General features: G+C 48.3%; 1 protein-coding gene across 1 annotated transcript in view; it reads right to left on the bottom strand.

The window, feature by feature from the left end:
- plxnb2b (plexin b2b) overlaps positions 1 to 15,418 on the bottom strand; it is a 200,667-nt gene that overhangs the window by 118,805 nt on the left and 66,444 nt on the right. The window lies entirely within an intron of this gene.

Genomic DNA, 15,418 nt, shown 5'->3' with positions numbered 1-15,418 from the left:
TTAAATATTTTTTTTACAGGAGACAGATTTCATGTCTTTATTTGGCATGCGTCCACTTTACACTCTTGGCTCTCCCCGGCACCTCAGAGGAGGCCGGGGTCAAACGGAGTGCAGGGGAGTTTTAGTTTTACAGTGCTCACCGGGGACGAGGGGGAGCGGGACAGCTTGCTCAGCACTTGATAGATATACAGCAGAAAAACTAAACTTCCTCTCAGCATGACTGACTGACTGACTTGAGCAGCAGATCTACTGGGTCACATAAGACAGACAGCCATGTCTTCAGACTACTGGTCCAATGCATGGAATGAAATGCATTCCAAAAGTGTGAAGCGTGTACAATGTGTCTGGTTGCTCCAGTCGAGTTACTTTGGAATTCTCAGTCTAGGTAGTTTCTCATATACCGTGAAGAAGTCAATCAAGAGTGATGGCTGACAGAGACTGCTCAGCTGGATGGATACACTTCCGTACTGACTGATGACAGATTTTCATTCTTGAAAGTTGTATTGATGAAGATGTCATTGTGCTTTGGAGATAAAGCTTTCTTTGTCTATTCCTGTGCCTTTTTCAGGCCCTTGCAGAAGCCAAATGTGGGTGTGATGCGTAGGGGGAATAGTGTCTGTTCTGTGTATGACACACCCGTCACAGATTGCAGAGTTGGCATGGCACGGCGGGCACAGACTGCAGACCCGGGAACTATCCTCTCTGCCCCATCTTGGGGCCTCCAGTACACACCAGAGAGAGCTGTCGCTATCGTCCCGCACTCTGCCTTTCCAAAAGACAACAGCAGCACAGACACTAGCCTCGGTAGAGAACAACTCCGACAAACAGATAAACGCATGGAAATAGATGGAAATAACCGAGTGATCACAAGGGGATAACAACAACGGAACATGCGGAAGGCATGGGAGGCTGGCAGTGGTCCATACATAGACAGCTGGCACGACATCCTCCACAAACATGGCTAAGCCAACGGGATGGGAGCACTTTCCAGAGAGAGGGAGAGAGGGGGAGAGAAACAGAGAGGAGAGGTGAGAAAGAGCGAGAGGGTGCAAGGGGGTGAGAGATAGGGAGTGAGTAGGGAGTGTTGTAATGATAACGCATCTCGGTCTTCAGGCTCCCGTACTAATTAACACAGTTCCTGCAGAGCTAGTGGGCCACACGGTACCCAGTCACAGTCGGGGTGGGGGGGCTCGGTCAACAGTGACGGCTCAGGTTATGGAAAGAAGGGAAACAGGGAGATAGGGATGAAGGGAGGGGGCAGAGAAGATGTAAGAGGGGTGTGGGGTGAAGGAAGGGAGGGAGGAAAGGCGGGTTGCGGGAGGGCAGAGGAGAGGAGACGTTCGGCGCGGTCTGGAGGTGACACTGTGCCCCTGTAGCCCGTCCATCTGGCGGATGGAGGGATGGAGATGGATGGGTTTGGAGAGCAAGGACCCTAAAGCCCTGTTCTGCTTGGTCCGGGGAAGGAAGGAGAACAGGAACAGAGGAGGGAAGGAGGAGAGGAGTAGAGGAGAAGGAAGGTGGGGGGCAGGCCCAATGAGCCGACACTGCTCCGGTCACAACACCACAGACACAAATCCGCCGGTTCTGACTCATTACCTCCCCAGGACCATAAATCAGACAGCCAGGCGAGGGTTAGAAACAGAGAGAAGGAGAGATAAGGAGAGATGGAGAGAGAAGGAGAGAGAAGGAGAGAGGGAGAGAGAAGGAGAGAGAAGGAGAGAGGGAGAGAGAAGGAGAGAGGGAAAGAGGGAGAGAGAAGGAGAGAGGGAAAGAGGGAGAGAGAAGGAGAGAGGGAAAGAGGGAGAGAGAAGGAGAGAGGGAAATAGAGAGTGAGAATGAGAGAGGGAAAGAGGGAGAGAGAAGGAAATAGAGAGTGAGAAGGAGAGAGGGAAAGAGAAGGAGAAAGGGAAAGAGGGAGAGAGAAGGAGAGAGGGAAAGAGGGAGAGAGAAGGAGAGAGGGAAAGAGGGAGAGAGAAGGAGAGAGGGAAAGAGGGAGAGAGAAGGAGAGAGGGAAAGAGGGAGAGAGAAGGAGAGAGGGAAATAGAGAGTGAGAATGAGAGAGGGAAAGAGGGAGAGAGAAGGAGAGAGGGAAATAGAGAGTGAGAAGGAGAGAGGGAAAGAGGGAGAGAGAAGGAGAGAGGGAAAGAGGGAGAGAGAAGGAGAGAGGGAAAGAGGGAGAGAGAAGGAGAGAGGGAAAGAGGGAGAGAGTAGGAGAGAGGGAAATAGGGAGAGAGAAGGAGAGAGAAGGAGAAAGGGAAAGAGGGAGAGAGAAGGAGAGAGGGAAAGAGGGAGAGAGAAGGAGAGAGGGAAAGAGGGAGAGAGAAGGAGAGAGGGAAAGAGGGAGAGAGAAGGAGAGAGGGAAATAGAGAGTGAGAATGAGAGAGGGAAAGAGGGAGAGAGAAGGAGAGAGGGAAATAGAGAGTGAGAATGAGAGAGGGAAAGAGGGAGAGAGAAGGAGAGAGGGAAAGAGGGAGAGAGAAGGAGAGAGGGAAAGAGGGAGAGAGAAGGAGAGAGGGAAATAGAGAGAGAGAAGGAGAGAGGGAAAGAGGGAGAGAGAAGGAGAGAGGGAAAGAGGGAGAGAGAAGGAGAGAGGGAAAGAGGGAGAGAGAATGAGAGGGAGTGAGAGAGTGAGTGAGTGTGTGAGAGAAATTGTGCGAGAGGGAGAGAGAGAGAGCGAGAGGGAGAAAGGGGGTGAGAGATGGGGAGAGAGGATGTTAAGAGGGAGAGAGGGTGTTGTGGTGGTAGATAAGCGCCTCTTCCCCCTCAGGAAGCTAAAAGGATTTGACATGGGCCCTCAGATCCTCAAAAAGTTCTAGATCTGCACCATTGAGAGCATCTTGACTGGCTGTATCTCCGCTCGGTACAAAAACTGCAAGGTACCCGACCGTAAAGCGCAACATAGGGAGCAGATCACTGGGGCAGAGCTCCCTGCAATCCAGGACATTTATACCAGGCAGTGTCAGAGGAAGGCCCCAACAAATTGTCAAAGACTCCAGCCACCCAAGCCATAGAATGTTCTCTCTGCTACTGCACGGCAATCAGTACCAATGCACCAAGTCTGGAACCAATAGGATCCTGAAAAGCTCCTACCCCCAAACCATAACACTGCTAAACAGGACTGCTAAACAGGACTGCTAAACAGGACTGCTAAACAAGACTGCTAAACAGGACTGCTAAACAGGACTGCTAAACAAGACTGCTAAACAGGACTGCTAAACAGGACTGCTAAACAGGACTGCTAAACAAGACTGCTAAACAAGACTGCTAAACAAGACTGCTAAACAGGACTGCTAAACAGGACTGCTAAACAAGACTGCTAAACAAGACTGCTAAACAGGACTGCTAAACAAGACTGCTAAACAAGACTGCTAAACAGGACTGCTAAACAGGACTGCTAAACAAGACTGCTAAACAGGACTGCTAAACAGGACTGCTAAACAAGACTGCTAAACAGGACTGCTAAACAAGACTGCTAAACAAGACTGCTAAACAGGACTGCTAAACAGGACTGCTAAACAGGACTGCTAAACAGGACTGCTAAATAGATGATCAAACAGCTTACCGGACTACCTGCTTTTACCCTGTTTTGAACTAACTCTCTTACACTGAAACCCCAACACACACACACACTGGACTCTACCCACACTGAAACCCCAACACACACACACACTGGACTCTACCCACACTGAAACCCCAACACACACACACACTGGACTCTACCCACACTGAAACCCCAACACACACACACTGGACTCTACCCACACTGAAACCCCAACACACACACACTGGACTCTACCCACACTGAAATCCCAACATACACACACTGGACTCTACCTACACTGAAACCCCAACACACACACACTGGACTCTACCCACACTGAAACCCCAACATACATTTACATTTACATTACATTTAAGTCATTTAGCAGACGCTCTTATCCAGAGCGACTTACAAATTGGTGCATTCACCACTGGACTCTAACACACACACACACTGGACTCTACCCACACTGAAACCCCAACACACACACTGGACTCTACCCACACTGAAACCCCAACATACACACACACTGGACTCTACCTACACTGAAACCCCAACACACACACACACTGGACTCTACCCACACTGAAACCCCAACACACACACTGGACTCTACCCACACTGAAACCCCAACACACACACTGGACTCTACCCACACTGAAACCCCAACATACACACACTGGACTCTACCCACACTGAAACCCCAACACACACACACACTGGACTCTACCTACACTGAAACCCCAACACACACACACACTGGACTCTACCCACACTGAAACCCCAACATACACACTGGACTCTACCCACACTGAAACCCCAACACACACACTGGACTCAACCCACACTGAAACCCCAACACACACACACACTGGACTCTACCTACACTGAAACCCCAACACACACACACACTGGACTCTACCCACACTGAAACCCCAACACACACACACTGGACTCTACCTACACTGAAACCCCAACACACACACACTGGACTCTACCCACACTGAAACCCCAACATACACACACACTGGACTCTACCTACACTGAAACCCCAACACACACACACACACTGGACTCTACCCACACTGAAACCCCAACACACACACACTGGACTCTACCTACACTGAAACCCCAACACACACACACACTGGACTCTACCCACACTGAAACCCCAACACACACACACTGGACTCTACCCACACTGAAACCCCAACACACACACACTGGACTCTACCCACACTGAAACCCCAACATACAAACACTGGACTCTACCTACACTGAAACCCCAACACACACACACTGGACTCTACCCACACTGAAACCCCAACACACACACACTGGACTCTACCCACACTGAAACCCCAACATACACACACACTGGACTCTACCCACACTGAAACCCCAACACACACACACTGGACTCTACCCACACTGAAACCCCAACATACACACACACACTGGACTCTACCTACACTGAAACCCCAACATACACACACACTGGACTCTACCTACACTGAAACCCCAACACACACACACACTGGACTCTACCCACACTGAAACCCCAACACACACACACTGGACTCTACCCACACTGAAACCCCAACATACACACACTGGACTCTACCGACACTGAAACCCCAACATACACACACACTGGACTCTACCTACACTGAAACCCCAACATACACACACACTGGACTCTACCTACACTGACACCCCAACACACACACACACTGGACTCTACCCACACTGAAACCCCAACATACACACACTGGACTCTACCCACACTGAAACCCCAACACACACACACTGGACTCTACCCACACTGAAACCCCAACATACACACACACTGGACTCTACCTACACTGACACCCCAACACACACACACTGGACTCTACCCACACTGAAACCCCAACACACACACACACACACACACACTGGACTCTACCCACACTGAAACCCCAACATACACACACACTGGACTCTACCCACACTGAAACCCCAACATACACACACTGGACTCTACCCACACTGAAACCCCAACATACACACACACTGGACTCTACCTACACTGAAACCCCAACACACACACACACTGGACTCTACCCACACTGAAACCCCAACGCACACACACTGGACTCTACCCACACTGAAACCCCAACATACACACACTGGACTCTACCCACACTGAAACCCCAACATACACACACACTGGACTCTACCTACACTGAAACCCCAACATACACACACACTGGACTCTACCTACACTGACACCCCAACACACACACACTGGACTCTACCCACACTGAAACCCCAACATACACACACTGGACTCTACCCACACTGAAACCCCAACACACACACACTGGACTCTACCCACACTGAAACCCCAACATACACACACACTGGACTCTACCTACACTGACACCCCAACACACACACACACTGGACTCTACCCACACTGAAACCCCAACACACACACACACACACACACTGGACTCTACCCACACTGAAACCCCAACATACACACACACTGGACTCTACCCACACTGAAACCCCAACATACACACACTGGACTCTACCCACACTGAAACCCCAACATACACACACACTGGACTCTACCCACACTGAAACCCCAACATACACACACTGGACTCTACCCACACTGAAACCCCAACATACACACACACTGGACTCTACCCACACTGAAACCCCAACATACACACACACTGGACTCTACCCACACTGACACCCCAACACACACACACTGGACTCTACCCACACTGACACCCCAACACACACACACACTGGACTCTACCCACACTGACACCCCAACACACACACACACTGGACTCTACCCACACTGACACCCCAACACACACACACTGGACTCTACCAACACTGACACCTCAACACACACACACTGGACTCTACCCACACTGACACCCCAACACACATACACGGGACTCTACCTACACTGACTTACAATGACACCCCAACACACACACACTGGACTCTACCCACACTGACACCCCAACACACACACACTGGACTCTACCCACACTGACTTACACTGACACCCCAACACACACACACACTGGACTCTACCCACACACACTTACACTGACACCCCAAAGCACACAAACACACACACACACACACAGTTGCAACACTTGCGGGTGAGGTCCAAATTGCCTCTAGAAGGAACATCAGAACAAGAACTGTTCATCGTGAGCTTCATGAAATGCGTTTCCTTGGCTGAACATCCGCACACAAGCGTAAGATCACCATGCGCAATGGCAAGTGTCGGCTAGAGTGGTGTAAAGCTTGTCGCCATTGGACTCTGGAGCAGTGGGAAAGCGTTCTCTGGAGTGAGGAATCACGCTTCACCATCTGGCAGTCCAACAGACTAATCTGAGTTTGGCGGATGTCAGGAGAACACTACCTGCCCGAATGCATAGTGCCAACTGTAAAGTTTGGTGGAGGAGGAATAATGGGATAATGGGATATTTTTAATGGTTCGGTCTTGGCCCCTTAGCTCCAGTGAAAGGACATCTTAACCTGTTAGTCCACTAGGGGCATTATTTCATTTTTGGATAAAAAGACGTGCCCGTTTTAAGCGCAATATTTTGTCACGAAAAGATGCTCGACTATGCTTGGAATTGATAGTTTTGGAAAGAAGACACTCTGACGTTTCCAGAAATGCAAAGATTTTCACTGTGAGTGCCGTTGAACAAAAGCTTCAGGCAAAACCAAGATGTTTGAGCGCCCAGGAAATGAACAGGATTTCTGAAGCTACGTTTTCCATGATCGCCTTATATGGCTGTGAATGCGACAGGAATGAACGGACACTTTCTATCGTTTCCCCAAGGTGTCTGCAGCATTGTGACGTATTTGTAGGCATATCATTGGAAGATTGACCATAAGAGACTACAATTGCCAAGTGTCCCGCACGGTGTCTGCGTGGAAATTGGTGCGCAAAAGTCAGCTACCAGTATTTTTCCATCCGAATCAGAGAAGAATGCAGGCTTCCAGGGACGGCATTTCAATTTTTATTTTTTTATTTTTTTTATTTTACCTTTATTTAACCAGGCAAGTCAGTTAAGAACATATTCTTATTTTCAATGACGGCCTGGGAACAGTGGGTTAACTGCCTGTTCAGGGGCAGAACGACAGATTTGTACCTTGTCAGCTCGGGGGTTTGAACTCGCAACCTTCCAGTTACTAGTCCAACGCTCTAACCACTAGGCTACGCTGCCGCCCCAATGAAGAGATATATGACAAAACACCTTGAGGATTGATTCAAACAACGTTTTCCATGTTTCAGTCGATATTATGGAGTTAATTCGGAAAAAAGTTTGACGTGTAGGTGACTGAATTTTCGGTTAGTTTCGGTAGCCAAATGCATAGTAACAAAACGGAACGTTGTGTCCTACACAATAATCTTTCAGGAAAAACTGGACATCTGCTATGTAACTGAGAGTCTCCTCATTGAAACATCTGAAGTTCTTCAAAGGTAAATTATTTTATTTGATCCCTTTGCTGGTTTTTGTGAATATGTTGCGTGCTAAATGCTAACGCTAAATGCTAAGCTAGCTATCACCACTCTTACACAAATTATTGATTTTCTCTGGTTCTAAAGCATATTTAGAAAATCTGAGACGACAGGATTGTTAAGAAAAGGATAAGCTTGAGAGCAGGCATATTTATTTCATTTCATTTGCGATTTTTAGAAATCGCTAACGTTGCGTTATGGTAATGAGCTTGAGGCTGTAGTAACGCGACCGCATGCGGGATGGGGCGGACTATGAGGTTAATGTTACAGCATGACAATGCCCGATGCACAAAGCAAGGTCCATACAGAAATGGTTTGTCGGGATCCATATTAAGACGAGTGATTTTGGAATGAAATGTTAAACCAGCAGGTGTCCACATACTTCTGGTCATGTAGTGTAGCATGTGCAAACATGCATTCTGATGCCACACTAGAGCTGGGACGATAAAACTGAAAATGACCGACGCCTACATTTCGAAGTCCTACCGAAGCAATTTTGCATATGTCGGTAATTTTCGGTGACCACACAATGTCGGTGATTACACAACAACTCCCTATGCAACACACTCACAGATGGAATGAAATAACAGATGCCATAATGTAACACATCGCAAAAGACATGGCCCCAGATTCAATAGTCAAGAAGATGGTTCCCACTCTGGACAAGAAATACAAAATGCCATGTAAGAAACAGAGCTGAAAAATGCCATGTTTTAGAGCTGAAACAGGTGCACTCTTTCGCAATAACAACTGGAGCGCTTACGTGTCATTGACACTGCACTACATCAATAACAACTGGAGCGCTTACGTGTCATTGACACTGCACTACATCAATAACAACTGGAGCGCTTACGTGTCATTGACACTGCACTACATCAATAACAACTGGAGCGCTTACGTGTCATTGGCACTGCACTACATCAATAACAACTGGAGCGCTTACGTGTCATTGACACTGCACTACATCAATAACAACTGGAGCGCTTACGTGTCATTGACACTGCACTACATCAATAACAACTGGAGCGCTTACGTGTCATTGGCACTGCACTACATCAATAACAACTGGAGCGCTTACGTGTCATTGGCACTGCACTACATCAATAACAACTGGAGCGCTTACGTGTCATTGGCACTGCACTACATCAATAACAACTGGAGCGCTTACGTGTCATTGACACTGCACTACATCAATGCCGACTGGAAGCTGCACAGCAGGTGCTTGCAAAGGGAGCCTGCCTACTTTCCAGAAGACCACACTTGGGAGATAATAACCCAGGCCAGGGAATGTGGGACTTGCTAGCAGCCTGGGATCAGCCGGAGGAGAAGCAGCTGTGTGTCGCAACGGAAAGTGGGGCAAACGTTGTGAAAGCCTCCTACCTAAATGGATGGACGATGTTGCAATGTTTTGGCCATCGACTTCACCTCGCTATCGGTATGTACAGTCAAAAGGTTGGACAGACCTACTCAAAGGGTTTTTCTTTATTTGTACTATTTTCTACATTGTAGAATAATAGTGGAGACATCAACACTATGAAATAACACATATGGAATCATGTAGTAGCCAAAAGTGTTAAAGAAATATATTTTATATTTGAGATTCTTCAAAGTTGCCACCCTTTGCCTTGATGACAGCTTTGCACACTCTTGGCCCCGTACTGGCCCGTGCTGAAGAGCCCAGTGAATTTCAACGTGGCACCGTCCAACAAGTCAGTTCGTCAAATTTCTGCCCTGCTAGAGCTGCCCCGGTCAACTCTAAGTGCTGTTATTGTGAAGTGGAAACGTCTAGGATCAACAATGGCTATGCGAAGTGGTAGGCCACACAAGCTCACAGAACGAGACCACTGAGTGCTGAAGCGCGTAGCGCGTAAAAATCGTCTGTCCTCGGTAGCAGCACTCACTGCCGAGTTCCAAACTGCTTGATTTGCATAGAGGTGTGGGGGTGGGAGAGGGTGGGGGTGCAGGTAGCGTGAAGTTACACTGTGCCACAGACCGGAGGCTCAGCGTTCCTCATTTTCCACACCAGGTGAGAGGAGTGCCGCTGTCCCCATTCCACAACATACACAGGCGAGCCATAGGGGATCACTATTAAACTGTGACCCAATTAATTTAATCTCCACACTCCGACATGAAAGAACAGCGAGGAGGGATAGGGGAGGGGGGAAAGTTGGGTAAGAGGAAAGTGGGGTGAGAGAGAGAGAGCGGGTGAGAGGGGAGTTGGGGTGAGTAGCGAGAGAAAGTGAGAGAGAGGGGAAGGGGACGGAGGAAGGTGTGGAGAGAGAGAGTGAGAAAGAGAGAGAGAGCAACAGAGACAGATAAGGGCAAATCTTACATTTCACCACATCTTACGTTTGACTTGCTGCATGGGAGAAAAAAAAAGCAATTACACAGGCCTGAGTATGACAGCAGCGCGGCCCTCTCAGCCTTTCAGGCGAGCGTGGCAGCAGTGAGTTTGTGCCCTATGGCAATGGCAACTTGCTCTCTGTCTAAGTTAATGGCCACTGGTTCTCCCTTCTGCCAGGCGGGCTGTTGAGTAGGGGGGTAAGGGGGGCAGGGGAGGAGGGTGAGGGGGTCTGACGCCTTGCCTCTGCTGATGGAGAATAACATAACTCTGCAGGGACTTCAAAGCAAAGGCTCTCCATTTCCTGTACTGATTGTGGCCTGATATAAATATAATCGGCCTGATATAAATATGCGAGCAGCAGGGCACACACACATTCCAACACACACTGAGCAAAACAAGTGCAAAACAAGTGCTTTGTTGAGAAATGAGAAAAACCCTTCAGTTTGGACTGAAGGAGAATAGATTTTGCTGCTAAGATTTTGTTTGTTGTCACTTCCAAAATATCTACCCAACTCATCCCTAACCAGGGTCACCAATTATGCAACTTGCAGTAAGGCCTTCAACGAGACCCCGGTCATGCCTCCGTCCAACGAGCTGGAAAGGTTAACCACCATTTCCCACTGAACCCGCTTATTAAGGGGAGAAAAACCAGTGAGATTAGGGATCCTCGAGTCAGTCTTGACGGTGTAGGAACACCTCAGCAGGGAGTCTGTGTTAAGGGTTGTTGCTCTGGTCCGGGGCTGTATCCATCACAGCAACACATGTACACGCATCAGCTCCAACTGATAATCCAGGAAAGGAGAGGGAGATCTTCAGCTAGAAACATAAACTAGCCTGCCAGTGGCCTTGTGAAATTACTCATTTGATCTGTCTTTTATGAAGCCTTGGCTGCCCACAGGGGGTGAGAAGGGTGAGGTTTTGGGAGGAGAGGAAGGCACACAAGCAAGACAGAGAGTAGAGGAGAGAGCCAGAGAGGACACACATCTGGTTCTATTCAGAATGCCTAGGATTCCTCGTCTGGCTGTTTCATATTACTCACAGGCAGCCAGGGCCTTGACTGCTCAAGAGAGCATAAAATCTGCACCCCTGCACACAAAGCCAGCCAGTCTTTTTAAGCTCGTGAGGTTGGAGGTCAAGGGGGTTGGTGGGTCGGAGTGGGGGTGGAGAGGTAGAGGGGCTCAGAGAGGCAGGAGTACCCCCATAGGACATTCCTGAGTCAGCTTGGCATGCCCTGGGAGTGGTTCAGAGAGGTGCACTTTAAGTGAGCCAGAGCAGGACCTTCCTTCGACATCGCTCCATGATGATGTCCACAGAAGGAAGGCCCGTGGAAGAGAGGGTCATCTCCCTGGAGCTCCAGCACCACAGAGACAAGAGAAATGATACGAGGTCGACGGAGGACATCCTTCACCACATCCATATGTTGGCTGGTCAGTTCATCATGTCCACTTGAAAGAGAGGGAAATTAACTCCTTCAAAGGAGAAGTAAAAAATACCTCACTAAGCAAAGTCAAACATCCATCAAACTGTGAGACCTGAAACCATAGCACTTTCACAGTTTCAAAACTAGAGTCCGTCATGCCCCCCTCCTCTCTTTTGGGAAAGTGATGTGAAGACCACGGTCAGCATTAGTTCCCCAGGAGATGGAGTGCTGGTAATGTAGACGAATCAATCGGCAAAGCAGCAGGAGTGGAGATCAGAGACAATACGTGCCGGCCCCATTACCCTCTGCCATGGAGCCGTGGTTACCGTCGCCGCCCGGCGAGGAGTGCTTAGCTCGGCCCTATCTAATGGGCCATAATATGATTTTACGCCATGTTCCAGCTCTCTTTACTACCTCCAAACATAACTCTGTCACGAAGCACAATAAAAACAGATATATTTCTTTATTACTCGCTCACGCCGTATCCCTTTATCTGCTCCCGTACAAAGAAAAGCAATATCAGTAGAGACCCGATCCTCCCTAGCCTCGTTGAGAGAAGCAGACACAGACTATTATTACCTAGAGTTGTCGTCTGCTCCCTCATGCCATTCACTCAGGGCGGAATGGATGTTTTATTATAATCAAATGAATACAATATCTTCCCATAAATAGCCTACTTAAAAAGTCATTTTCTCTGCCAGCAATATGTTTGAATGTCCATCACACCCGGGGCGCAGAGGTGCCACATGTTTAATTCAAAGCCAATGCAATTTACACGCACTGCACAGCGAAACACAGACTATGGTTTTTGTCCTCCCTCTATAATCCTTCCCTCCACCCACCTTACCTTCAACTGTCCCCGTTTACAAAATCATTTAGATCTGTGGGAACAGACTGTATAGGAAAATATTCAGTGCATCTGAGAAAACTGGGGTGTAAAAAGGGTTGCACTTATTTACTGTAGGGCACTCAGAGGTGAAGAAAGTGAAGTGCATAATCCCATTGGAAAGCCAATGGGGCAACTCCGGAGCACATATTTCAGCCAGCATGTGATCTATCCAAGACCTTGGACTCTCCCCATGCTGTACTGTACTACCACAGTCCCCTATATACGTCAGGTCTGGACATCACATCTATCTATGTGGATCTGACATGAGTCGAGTGAACACCTTGGTGTGTGTGTGTGGTGGGGGGTTGAGGAGAGGGAATCCAATCTCTCAAACAGAGGAGCAGAGACAGGCAGGCAGATACGCTCTGGTCCCAAAATAACCCTGGAGGTATCCATGAATGAAATGACAGGATTACAGGGGTATTAGAAAACCCGCTGAGATGGTTGATAATGCTGTTTATAGTGAGGCGTCACCACTAGCAGGGAAAGAGTCAAACTGTTTGACTAATTAAAATATGGACAAGCTTTTCAGAGTCGCCAAGCAGAAAATTCTAAACTGAGCCGAGGTTCTGCCTTGCCTTCTCGAAGATCTACTGCCGATGCGGCCGGCCGGGAATTGACATTGATGGATATAGCAGGTGTAAACGGCCAAATATAAAGCCTTTACAATATCTGTGAATCCCTCTTGAAATGGGGGCGGTAAACATAAACCCTGATATCCCAGCTAAGGATGGGATTATTGTTGTGTCAACACTCAACGACCCCCACAGATAATAGCAATTACTGTCCTCTCTGCAGCGCCATCAGACTGAGGCAATGACTTAGCTAGCTGACAGCTTGGTCCTAATTACCAAGAACCGCCAATTACTGGCTCCGTTTAATTATTTATATAGCTAGCCTGCGAGCTTCACGCGCCCAAATAAAAAGAGACTTTTCTGACTCCAAGCACTGATATCGGTGGCAGCTGGTCTACATGACTTGCTGAATCATGCTGGCTTTGGATTTAACTGGATTCAGGCAGTGTCAGCCTGTAAGATACTCAACGTCCCTTCAGATACGAGCTATAAATCCGGCATGGCTATGAATTCAGTATTCAGTAACTGTTTGCACATGACTCCAACATCGTCATGAAGTTTGCCGACAATACGACGGTGGCCGGCCTGATCACCGACAACGATGAGACAGCCTACAGGGAGGAGGTCAGAGACCTGGCAGTGTGGTGCCAGGACAGCAACCTCTCTCACAACGTCGGCAAGACAAAGGAGCTGATCGTGGACTACAGGAAATGGAGGGCTGAGCACAACCCCATTCACAACAACGGTACTGTAGTGGAGATGGAAGTTCCTCTGTGTCCACATCACTAAGGACCTATCATGGTCCAAACAGACCAAAACAGTTCTGAAGAGGGTACTACAATGCCTCTCCCCCTCAGGAAGCTGAAAAGATGTGGCATGGGTATAAGATCCTCAAAAGGTTCTACAGCTGCACCCTTGAGAGCATCTTGGCTGGCCGCTTGGTATGGCAACTGCTCGGCATCCGACCGCAAGACACTATAGAAGGTAGTGCATACGGCCTAGTACATCAATGGGGGCCAAGCTACCGGTCATCCAGGACCTCTATACCAGGCGGTGTCAGAGGAAGGCCCTAAAAATTGTCAAAGACTCCAGCTATCCAAGTCACGGTCTGTTCTCTCTGCTACCGCACGACAAGCGGTACTGGAGCGCCAAGTCTGGGACCAAAAGGCTCCTGAACAGCTTCTACCCCAAAGTCATAAGACTGCTGAACAGTTCATCAGATGGCTACCTGGACTTTCTGCTTTTCAACCCCTACCTACATGTACATAGCACTATCAATCAACTAAACAAACCTACGTGTACATAATCAATCACCCCAACTACCTTGTGCCCCAGTAGACTGTCTTGGTACTGGTATAGCCTTTACAGTGCATTTGGAAAGTATTCAGGCCCCTTAACTTTTTCTACATTTAGTTCAAATTACAGCCTTATTCTAAAATGTATTAAATGGTTTTCCCCCTCATCAATCTACACACAATACCCCATAATGACAAAGCAAAACAAAACATGTTTATAAGGTGTTACACATATTACATTCAGACCTTTTACTCAGTACTTTGTTGAAGCACTTTTGGAAGTGAATGCAGCCTCAAATCGTCTTGTGTATGACGCTACAAGCATACCTGTATTTTGGGAGTTTCTTCCATTCTTCTCTGCAGATCCCCTCAAGCTCAGTCAGGTTGGATGGAGAGCTTCGCTGCACAGCTATTTTCAGGTCTCTCCAGAGAAGTTCGATTGGGTTCAAGTCCGGGCTCTGGCTGGGCCACTCAAGGACATTCAGAGAAGCCACTTCTGTGTTGTCTTGGCTGTGTGCTTCGGAAGATAAACCTTCACCCCAGTCTGAGGCCCTGAGTGCTCTGGGAACAGGTATTCACCAAAGATCTCTCTGTACTTTGTTCCGTTCATCTTTCCCTTGATCCTGTCTAGTCTCCCAGTCCCTGCCGCTGAAAAACATCCCCAACAGCATGATGCTGCCACCACCATGCTTCACAGTAGGGATGGTGCCAGGTTCTCCCCCAATGTGACTATTGGCATTCAGGCCAAAGAGTTCAATCTTGGTTTCATCAGACCAGAGAATCTTGTTTTTCATGGTCT

This window comes from Oncorhynchus keta, chromosome 17, assembly GCF_023373465.1.
Source record: "Oncorhynchus keta strain PuntledgeMale-10-30-2019 chromosome 17, Oket_V2, whole genome shotgun sequence".
In the NCBI taxonomy this organism is placed as follows: domain Eukaryota; kingdom Metazoa; phylum Chordata; class Actinopteri; order Salmoniformes; family Salmonidae; genus Oncorhynchus; species Oncorhynchus keta.
This window is presented reverse-complemented; position numbering and strand designations above follow the sequence as displayed.